The 12,079-nt window shown below is 39.0% G+C and overlaps 1 pseudogene; it reads right to left on the bottom strand.

Annotated features, from left to right (window-relative positions):
- Nucleotides 1–11,169: 11,169 nt before the first annotated feature.
- Nucleotides 11,170–11,694, bottom strand: LOC102831455 (annotated as a pseudogene).
- Between the last annotated feature and the right edge of the window lie 385 nt (nt 11,695–12,079).

Below are 12,079 nucleotides of genomic sequence, written 5' to 3'. Positions count from 1 at the left end.
ATAGATAGATAAATAGATAGATAGATAGACAGACAAACAGACAGACCGACCTACAGACAGACAGACAGACACTATTCCTGCTGCTGCATGCCATTGAATAAATATGTTCCAACTCACAGCAATTCTGTATTAGGCTTTCTGAGGCTGCAACTCTTTATACGAACAAAAAGCCTCATCTGTCTCCCATGGATGAGCTGGTGAATTTGAACTACTGACCTTGAGTTTAGCAGCCCAATGTGAAACCCACTATGCTATCAGGTCTCCTTAGATAGATACATAGAGACTTAGATGATAGACAGACGTGCACAAAAATGCATATTTGAAATAATTCTTTTGCATTTCTAATCACACTGAATATTCCTTACTATATTATCTTTCTCCTTAATGCCATATTTGTTAGAGATCAGTCATAAGAGATTTACTTGAAAGAGCCAGTCAGCAAGTTGTTGATATTAACAAGCTTCAATGGCTGCCAGATGAAATGTTCCAAACATAGCGACTTCCATTCCAAAAGTCATCACCTAAATTGTGAGCATTATGCTTATAAACTGAAAAATTAGCATCATACTTTAAAATGAACCATTAAGCTTGTGTTTATGATCAGGGTTTAAAAATGAGGTAGGGGCATACTTGTATAATGTACCATTTGGGAACATAATTAAGAATTTAAATTCTGGAGGCTGAATCTCTGGGTGCATAATCCAGGTGGATAGAGGAAGTATAAGGAGATGCTCAGTATATTCTGCATAATTTTTTAAGAAATCTAAAATTGTTTTAAAACATAAAGTCTATTTAAAGTATCTTTCACTTTTGACCCCATTTGATTCTCCCATCACCCCCATGAGGAAGTACTAATATCTCATTTGAAAGACTGAAATTCAAGAGGATAAATGTGTTTCCAGAACCATGTTCTCTAACTCCAAATCCCTTGCTATTTCCACACGACTACATTATTTTTTCACTCTTTGCCATTACTAGAGAAGAAACCAGAAACAAAAGTTATTTTTGGTGACTCTAAATTGTCTCTTTATGGACTAAAAGGAACATTACATGGTAGAGAGATAGAGGGAAAAAAAACATAAAACTTAGAATGTTATTACTGGATCAAGGGCTAAAATAATCATATTTTTAAAACCTTTATACAAATAAAGTCAGTTGATAGCTTTAAGAAGCCAACTATAGAATCAAAATCCAATTTACTAGGAAAAGAAGTTTTGGGTTAGTTAATGGTGAAAGTTGGAACAAATCATTTGTCTGCCTGTGTTTTGTGAACCACTTTTCATGATTTCCAGCAGGAAGAATGGATTTTTAACTGAGTGCTTATAACAGCTTTACAGCAACAGGGCATTTGGTTTGGCTTGGAATATGAATGTCTTTTAGCACTGCTCTAATTGGAAAACTAAATTCCTTATAAAACCCTCTTGAAGCTGTGATTCATGTGGCCCAGTCTCAAAAAGTATGTTTTGTTTTTCAATTTTATAAGGAGCTCTGGCAGCGTAGTGGTTAAGAATGGGGCTGCGAACCACAAGGTCAGCAGTTCGAAACTACCAGCAGTTCCGTGGGACAAAGATGAGGCTTTCTGCTCCCGTAAAGATTTACAGCCTTGGAAACCCTGTACAGGGTCGCTATGGGTCGGAATCGACTTGACAGCACTTAACAACAACAACAATACAGAGCAAAAGTTTGCCATTTTAACCATTCGTAAGTAGGTGATTTCCATTGTTATTAAGTGGAATCCAGTGTAGAGCAACCCCATGTTGGGTTTCTGAGACTAAATCTTTATGGAAGCAGATGATAGCTTCATCTTTCTCCCATGGAGCAGCTGGTGGGTTTGAACAGCCGACCTTGCAGTTAGCTGCCTGATGCTTATCCTACAGTGCTACCAAACTCTTATAATTCAGCGTATTATGCACTGTCACCACTATCTTTAAGCATTTTTCATGACTCCAAACATAATCTCACTCGCCTTTAAGAAATGACTCCCCTAAATTCCTCCCCAGTGGCCTTGGTAACCACTAATAAACTTTGGTCTCTGAGCATTTGCCTATTCAAGAGACTTCATGTAAGTGAGTTTATAAAATATTTCTCCTTAAATAAACGTCTGGTTTATTTCACTCAGCATACTGTTTCCAAGATTTAGTCATGTCATACAGCATGTATCAGAATTTTCTCTCTCTTTATGGCTGGATAATATTACATTGTATGTACATACCACATTTTGGTTATCCATTTATCTATTGATTGACACTTGGGTTGTCTCTATTTTTTGCCTATTGTGACTAATGATTCGATAAACATTGATGTGCACCAATTGGAGTCCCTGCTTTCAAGTCTCTTTCTAGGAGTGCAATAGTTAGGCCATAGGGGCTCAAAACCATTTTTTTAAAAAAACAAACAATTCAACAATCAAATGGCAATTTCCAAATAACACATTTTTTACTCATTTTTTTTCTGAAAACCATGAAAAGGATAGTGCAAACACCAATGACTGCTAACTGAAATTAAAAACTTCCTCAAGTTCTTTAAATAAAAGAGCTAGTTAAATCCTTAAAATGCCCTTCCTTCTGAGCTAAATCCATGCTTCCTAAGGTGGAGGGTTAGTGAAAAACAGGAAGATCCCTAATGAGATGGATTGATGCGGTAGCAACAACAATGTGCTTAAGCGTAACAACAATTGTGAGGATGGTACAGGATCATACAGTGTTTCATGCTGTTGTGTATAGGGTCACTAAGAGTCTGAACTGACTTGACAGCACCTAACAACAACAACAATAGCTATTCTGTCTCCATTTCACAGACAGGAAAGCTGAGTTTCCAAGGAGCCAAGTAAGCTAATCAAGGTCATGCAGCTTAAAAGTGATAGATGAATCCCACTTAAAAAAGGGAGTAGAAACAACTTCAGACTCTATAGCTATATTTTTCTCTCCTCCTCCCTCCAGTACCTGAAACTCCTCTTACAGCATTACTCCTCTCAGAAAATTTCCTCTTTTAACTCAGACTACTCTTTCTCCTTCCCAATCCAGAATTGTTGTTGTTGTTGTGAAGTGCCATTGAGTTGGTCCCAACCCATAGTGACCCTGTATAAGGTTTCCGAGGAACAGCTGGTGAGCTTGAACTGATGAGCTTGAACAGCCAACCTTGCAGTTCACATGGCTTTGCTGTCTGGCACATTAACCCACAGCGCCATAGCAGGACTCCTAATCCAGAATTACAAATGTCCAAATTACCTATCTTGTTGTTGTTAATTGCTGTCGAGTCGGTTCCGACTCACAGTGACTCTGTATAGTGCTTCCAAAGAGCAGCTGGTAAGTCTGAACCACTGACCTTGTGGTTCAAACCAACCTTGAGGTTGAGTTTGCCACACAATACCTCCAAATTACCTATCTAGTAGGGAAACAATTATCTTTGGAGGAAAAGGAAGGTGAAGAAACTGAATAATGAACACTGAATCCTCTTTAGCTGGAAGAGAAAGCAGAAAAGAGGCTAAGGACTCTCTAGAGGGCAATGACTTTCACACTTCAGCATGTATCAGAATCCCCTGCAGGGTTTGTCAATGTACAGATGGCTGGGGCCTACACCCAGAGGTTCTCATTCCATAGGTCTAAGGCCTGGGACTTTCCCTACTAACACATTCTGGGTGGATAGTGCTGAAACTGGTGTTAAGACCAGAGTCAGGGAACCATTGTTCTAGGTAAACAGTTCTGTCAGATCATACTTGGAGTGTGGACTCCTGAGCTGGTGCTGCAGGATAAGCACTGGTCTGCTAATGCTCAACCCCCTGCTAGCAATTCCTACACAGGGTCACTGTGACCTATACAGGGTCCCTGTGAGTCTGAGCCAACTTCACGGCACTTATCAACAATGTGTGTTAAGTGAACTACTTGATATGGCCTTTCTAACCATTTTTATGACTGTTGTTAAGTGCCATCGAGTTGGTTCTGACTCATAGTGACCCTATATAGGGTTTTTGAGAACAGATGGTAGATTTGAACCACCAATCTTACCATCTAGTACATTTCCTATAGCAAATGACTGGGTGTTGTTGTTTAATGTTGTGAAATTAGGTCCAACACATGGAAACCATAGAAACCATGTACAGGGTTTCCAAGGAGTAGCTGGTTAGTTTGAACCACCAACCTTGTGGTTAGCAATCCAATGTTAATCCTCCGGTATCATACCAGGACCCCACATGACTGGGTCTGTGCTGTTGATAAGTGCTATGGAGTCGATTCTGACTCAAAGTGACCCTATAGGGGGTTTTTGAGGAACAGGTCGTGGATGCAAATCACTAACCTTACAATTAGCAGTCCAGTGCTTATCTTACAGCACCACACCAGCACTGTTCAAATGGGAGGTGCTGTGGCCCACCAAAGCTATTGGATAGTTTGAAAATAATGTAAGTAAGATGCATTTTGGGGAGTGGGAAGATAAAAAGAAGGTGTATGGAACAACAATGTGGGAATTAATCAGTTTTGTTATACTGCTAGATTTAAAATGACGCATTCCAGAGGTAGAAAGGGCGATTCACAACCATCAAGAAACAAAAACAAAGAATAGAGAGCATCTTCTGGGCCTCGGATCCCTTCACTGGGAACCTCCTTTATCTAGGAGACAGAGACTTGTGACATTGGAGATGGTGAGAGACAATGAAAAGCAGCTGCAGAGAAACAGAGGCAGCAGAAGCAGCAGAAATGTCACCAGACAGAGCCATAGACATCCCAGTCCATAGAGTGAGGAAGCTGAGTGCCTTCATAGAGGTTTGCTAGAGTTGTGGGATGTCCCTGAGCACTTGGCTGCCAACTCTTGAAACTAGAACTAAGCTAAAGCTAAAAGAGCTTTGTAACACTTGCCTAAGCAGAGGAGAAGTTAGGCTGAGAAGCCAAGAGCCACAGAGAGTCCTACTTTAGGTATGGCTAAGGAGCTCTGGTAGCGTAGTGGTTACGAATCGGGCTGTGAACCTTAAGGTCAGCAGTTCGAAACTACCAGCCATTCCACGGGAGAAAGATGAGGCTTTCTACTCCCGTAAAGATTTACACCCTCGGAAACCCTGTACAGGGTCGGAACCGACTCAACGGCACTTAACAACAACAAGGAGCTCTAGTAGCGTAGTGGTTATGAGTTGGGCTGCTAACCTCAAGGTCAGAACTTCGAAACTACCAGCAGTTCCACAGGAGAAAGACGAGGCTTTCTGCTCCTGTAAAAAATTTACAGCCTCATAAACCCTATACAGGGTCACTATGGGTTGGAACCGAATCGATGGAACTTAACAACAACAACAAGAGGCTTGAGTCCTGGTGTGGTGCTGTGGGTTAATGTGCTGGACTGCAAGGTTGATATGAACTGCAAACTTGAACTCAAACTAACCAGCTGCTCCTCGGAAACTCTATACAGGGTCGCTATGGGTCAGAACTGACTTGATGGCACTTAACAACAACAACAATAAAAGGGTTTATGGAGCTTTAGCAGTGTAGTGGTTACGAGTCAGGCTGCTAACTTCATTACCAGCAGTTTGAAAATACCATTTGTTAGGCAGGAGAAAGATGGGGCTCTCTGCTCCATAAAAATTTACAGCCTCAGAAATCCTGTGCAAGGTTGCTGTGAGTCAGAACAGACTCCACAGCACATAATCAACACCATCACCATGAAGAGGTTGTATCCTGAGTGTTGCTGATCCTGAATTGTAGCCTGTTACTTCTGTATTGCCTGTGAGTACTGTGTGACAAATGTAGTCAATTAAACCAGCAGAGAAATATAATTGGTTAAAGGTGTGAGAGACCTCAGCTGCCTAAGAATCAGCCTTGGAGTTTGGGTCCTCCTCTCAGTTTGAGAAGTTATAGGAGCTCAGATGCCTCTGCCATGATATTTTCACACTACTTGAAACAACTCTTTACCTTAATAGTTCTCCTAACTATTGGGTTTGGTAGCGTAGTGGTTACGAATCGGGCAGCAAACCTCAAGGTCAGCAGTTCGAAACTACCAGCTGTTCCGTGGGAGAAAGATAAGGTTCTCTGCTCCCATAAAAATTTCCAGCCTCGGAAACCCTGCACAGGGTCACTATGAGTCAGAACTGACTCCACAGCACATAACAACAACAACAACCATTGGGTTTAACCTGCTCTGACCAGGTATTGCTTGTCCTAGAGTAAGAGAACTGGGACCCAGAGGCAGGCACTGGCCCTCCTCCCTGTTGAAGTCAGCATTTTGAGTTTCTACTGCTTTCATGAGGCCTGCCTGTTTCTGCTAATGATCACACCTCCCTTCTAATTTCATGGACAGAAGACCTCAGTTCCTAAGTAAAGTAAGGCACAAACTTAGTTTATAACCTTAACAGAAGAGGACACTTAAAGGTGCATGCATGAACTGATAGAAGAAAAACATACAAACGATAACTGATAATCTGATAACAGAAGAAAAACAAAGTAAATAGCATTAACAACAATCATTGAGAATCTTCCCACATTAAAGCTCACTTTTCCCTAAATAAGTGATAAAGTAGCCAGGTAAATTCACTGCATGTTATTTTATTCCTAATGCTCACCTGCTAGACCCAAATTAAAATCTCTGTTTGGGGCTCCAGGATAAGTTTTCCTTGCACTGAGTTTCAGAGCGTGCAGTCTTCCTTTAAGTGTATGGAATTATAGATCTGTAGTAAATAAGAGCTTTAGATTGATTAAGCTGGAAAAATACAAACATTCTTTTATTTTTGCACACATTCTAGATGATTTAAATGGGTTTATTCGGCTACGTTAAACAAAGTATTATTTTAGTTGTAAACGCTGTGCTATCTATTTTGCATAAAATATAAAATTTAGAATGTTCTTACCCAGACAAACTGAGATGTCAGAGTTAGTAGTACAGAAGATGTTAATCTTTTCTGATTTCCTCCACTTTCATAATCCATTTCTTTAGAGTTTTAGCTTATCCTGATTAAGATCTTTTTTTTTTACTTAACCAAAATGTCTGTTATAGAGAAATAAGAATCATCTGGAAGCTGGAAAGGTGTCCATTCAGGTCCAGAAATATTAGTTACATTTTCATTACTATTGCTGGAGTAGAAAATCGGAAAACACTAAGATTTGTTTTGCTGTCTAAAAATAACACTAGTGAAAATATCTGTGCATTTACATGTATAGGTACATAATGAGTGCATATATTTGCAAATTTATACTGTCAGAAATTTTGGAAAAAGAGTAGTCACAAAACATGTTCCTGAAAAAGACAATAGAAGAAAAGTTTTGGAAGAAAGACTGTTTGGGAATATGGCCCCATTTGGTACAATTTTGAGTAATTAACCAATAAGGTTTACATTACTCAGAACTTATGTTTTGATAGATAGGCATGAATTATGCTAGAATAAATTATTCTCTTATGCTTTTCAAATTTTTAAACATAAGATTTACAAGGTATCTTTTTGAAATGAATACTTTTCTTTGAAATCATAAATTTTCACACAGTATTTTTAGAAAAATATGTACATTATTAATGTATGAGTTATATATTCTGATTTATGAGATAATTACATAAACTTTAGTTGGCATGTGGTTCATTAATAATTCAGCTAAATAGACTTCATCATGTTCAAGATAACAAGTCATTTAAAAATTAAAGATAAAATCTATTAGGGACAAATATTACGTTGTATCAAAGGGGTTCTTTATATTACAAATCTACTTAATCTTTTAGCAAGCAAATTTCATCCATTATTTATTAGTTTATGTAAAACAACTAAAATACATACCAAAAGCTTTGGAAGACTACTGTTAAATACATCACCTACTCTAAATATACGAGCATATTCACATACATTATAGCACCAAGATTAGATCACTAAATATTAACACTCTTCCCTGGTTTTTCATAGTAAGGAATCATCACATTTCTCTGTTCCTATAAAGCATCGAAGGTGAAATGTTTTATCCTTGTATTCAAAGAAAAGAAAAATGTCAGCAGTGTATGTTGAGGTTTTTCTGTATGCCACAGGTGGAATTAACCAGGGGCAGAAAATTATTTCAGAGCAGGGAGAGCTGGCTGAGAGAAGTAATTTTAGTTTTATTTCTAACTTTGGGGTGCCTTCTGAACTTATAAAACTTAATGGTTCAAAAATACCACAGAGGATAATTTAAACATCCTGTTTGGATTTCATCACTTAAATCCATTAGTAAGAAGTACAAAGAAAATCTTTCATTTTATCTCAAAATACTGGTATCTCCATGTTTGTCCTGGTGGCAAATTGCTGAATTTGTTTAGTTCCCTGACTTTTTTTTTTTTTTTTTTTTTCTGTCATCATCTAAAATCAGTTTGGGCTCACTGAAAATATAATTAGATATACAAGATAATTCCACATTGCTCATTGTGCAGAAATGGTCTTCCCATTATCTTCTGTGCAACCTCCTCTGACTACCCAACCACTAACCACTGCATCTTGAATGAGCATATTTCTTTCTGAAAGGGGAAGAAGAGACTCTGCACCTGCTATCAACTCCCATCCTAGAGTTCTTTGCTCCCATGGCCTCTCACAATTGTATTATGACAAAATCTGCCACATAGGTAGACTTATGAACATTTGATACAGAGCAGTGTTCCCAAATTTAAGCAAATCTAAATAAGGATAATCCTCATGGATTATAAAACACAGATTGCTGGGCCCCATCATCTGGAGTCTCAGTTTCAGAGGCTCTGGGGTTGAGTTCAAGAACTTGAACTTCTAACAAGTTCCTAGGTCCAAGAAATATACTTTGAGGACCATTCACTTGGAGGCTAGACTCTCAGATAGGAGAAGAAAAATGTGAAATTCTCAGGTATCTAAATTCACTTCAACATATTCGTTTTACAATATTACATTTCTATGATAATCTTTTTAAAAGATGTTGTTGTTGTTGTTGTTGTTAAGTGCCGTCGAGTCGGTTCCGACCCATAGCGACCCTGTACAGGGTTTCCGAGGGTGTAAATCCTTACGGGAGTAGAAAGCCTCATCTTTCTCCCGCGGAGCAGCTGGTAGTTTCGAACCGCTGACCTTAAGGTTCGCAGCCCGATTCGTAACCACTACGCTACCAGGAATTTTTTTTTTTTTTGAAAGAATATCATTCTTTCAGACTGAACTAACTGAAGCAGTATATTCTATCCAACTATAAGAGAAGCAATTTGTCTGTGTTGGTAGAGAGCTTTAGATTTCAAATATCACCAAAAATCACCGATAGATACACTTCCACCCTACCCGAGACAAGCCCAAAAGATTACTATTATGTACTTTGAACAATGGCATTGAGACTCTCTCTAAGCATTTTCCAAATGATACCTTCTGTAAGAAATATTCCAAAATAATGGAATGGGTGCAAGGTAGGGGTTAAGAATAGAAAGTCCTAAACAGAACCACATTACATAAATTGTATAAACTTCATTTACAAATTGGTGCATTTTCTCCAAGGCTTTTCTATAATATTTTTGTACTACTTTTATTTGCATTCTTTGATAACGAGTTTCCAATAATTAAAAAAAAATTTAATGGTGTATGGTGTTTTACTTTAAAAGCATTTAAAAGTATTTTAGGCATTACAACATGTATATTTAGATTGTTCTGATTTGTAAATATTAAATAATGCTTTGGTTACTACCATTAGACATTTTCCTGCATTTTGGATAATTTTCCTGTAGAAGATTTCTAGAAGTATAATTATGTCAAAGAATAAGAACATATTTTTGTTGCTGTTTGAACCCATTGCTTGAACCCACTGCTGCTACCATTGTGTCAATCCATCTCACTGGGATTCTTCCTCATTTTCACTTACCCTCCACTTTACCAAGCTTGATATCCTTCTCCAGGGACTGGTTCCTCCAGATAACACAGATGAATTATGAGAGACAAAGTCTCACCATCCTGGCTTCTAAGGATGGAGCATTCTGGCTGTACTTCTTCCGACACAGACATGTTTGTTCTTCTGGCACTCCATGGTACTTTTAATATTCTCTCCTATACCATAGCTCAAATGCATCAATTCTTTTATCACCTTGTTTATCCATTGTCCAACTTTCATATGCATATGAGCCTAATGAAAATACCATGGCTTAAGTCAGTTGCATCTTATTCCTCAAATTGATATCTTTGCTCTTGAAAATATCCAATATGACTAATGCAATCTGTCATTTGATTTTTCACTGCTGCTTCACGAGTGTTGATGGTTGATCAGAGCAAAATGAAGTCTTTGACAACTTCAATCTTTTCTCCATTTATCTTGATGTTATTTATTGGTCCAGTGGTGAGGATTTTTGTTTTCTTTTATATTGAGGTGCAACCCGTACTGAAGGCTGTGGTCTTTGACTGTCAACAGTGAGTATTTTAAGGTCACTTCACTTTCAGCAAGCAAGGTAGTATCATCTCCATATCATAGGTTGTTAACGAGTCTTTCTTCAATCCTGATGACATGTTCTTCTTCATATAATCCAGCTGCTGCTGAAATTATTTGTTCAGCATATAGATTGAATAAGTATGGTTAGAGAACCTTGGCACACATCTTTTCTAATTTCAAATCATTCAAAGTTCCCTTGTTCTGTTCAAACAATTGCCTCTTGGTCTATGTACAGTTTCCTCATGAACACAAGTGTTCAAGAATATTTATTCTCTACAATGAGTAACTTGCAAGCACAGGTAAACATCTTTCTGGTATTCCTTGCTTCTCAGCTAAGATCCATCTAATGTCAGCAATGATATCCCTCATTGCACATCCTCATATGAATCTGACTTGAACCTCTAGAAGTTCCCTGTCAATGTACTATTGCAGCCATTTATTAATTGTCATTAGCAAAATTTTATTTTGCATGAGATATTAATGCTATTTTCCAATGATTTCTGCATTCCATTGGGTCACCTCTGTTTGGAATGAGCACAAATATGGATCTCTTTCATCAGTTGACCATGTAGCTGTCTTCCAAATTTCTTGACATTGATAAGTGAGTGCCTCTAGTGCTGAATAGTTTGTTGAAAGATTTCTACTTGTATTCAATAAAAGGAAGCTTTATTGTTTTCATTTGGTCCATGGCTTGGGAGAAGAGGGGCTCCAGGAAGTTCATTAAGTTGCCTCTGTGGTTGGAGAGCAATGTTCAGGCAGAAGGTCTGAGGAGATCAGGGGAATGCTGATAGGCCCTTCACAGGTTGCAGGGCTCCTCAGGCTCTTCCTAGTCATGGTTAAGAGTAAGCCTCTCAAGGAGATACTTGCCCAGCCCTGCCTGGGGACTGGACATCCTACAGAGGTTGGTCAAATGGTCACTCATTTTCTTGATAATTTTCACCTCCTCGTTGAGGAAATGGTTCTCCAGAAAGTCACAGAGGTGGGGGTCTGTGTGGGTAGCACCCACGACATGCAGATCCAGAAGGGACTGGTTCAGGTTCTTCTCCAGGGCCAGGGCAGCTTCCATGGTGTCCAGGGTTCTTCCCCACTCATCTTGACATGGCTTTTGCACGTCCTAGAAGAATGAGTGACTACCACACTGGTTTTGCAGTTTCAAAAGATGCTCAGCACCCTCACACTTCGCTTTTTCAAACTCACAGAAGTGTCCCGCAATTTCCAAGGCCACATCATTGCGCTCTAAATAGAAGCCCAGAGAGAGGTAGGTTTAAGAGGCCCACAGATGCAGATTAACCAGAGAGTTGACGCCGGCCTTCACTTCAGCAGAATAATTCTGACAGATCTGAGAGCTCATGGTTGGTTGAAGATTTGGAGCTAACCACACACACACACACACACACACACACACACAAAATGGTGTTTAGCTGGTCCCAGTAATAGGGAATGGTCAAGAAGATGGTCCCAGAGAAGAGACTGCACCTAAAGAAGATATTAGAGGTGGTCTGAGGCTGGAGGTGGGGAAGTCCCCAGATCTGTTCCATCCAAACACTGTTGAAGCAAGACACAGATCCATGGGACCATAGCACGAACTTCTACTTTGGAGTTCTGCCTTCAGTAGCATTGACTCTTGATCATATACTGCCTCTTGAAATGGTTGAACACAGAACATTTCTGTTCATTATAGTGACTCTGTGTATCTTTCCATCTTCCTTTGGTACATTCTGCATCATTCCATATTT

This window comes from Chrysochloris asiatica, unplaced genomic scaffold (assembly GCF_000296735.1).
Source record: "Chrysochloris asiatica unplaced genomic scaffold, ChrAsi1.0 scaffold00039, whole genome shotgun sequence".
NCBI lineage: Eukaryota > Metazoa > Chordata > Mammalia > Afrosoricida > Chrysochloridae > Chrysochloris > Chrysochloris asiatica.
Note: the sequence above shows the minus strand (reverse complement) of the source record. Positions and strands in the feature narration are given on the sequence as shown.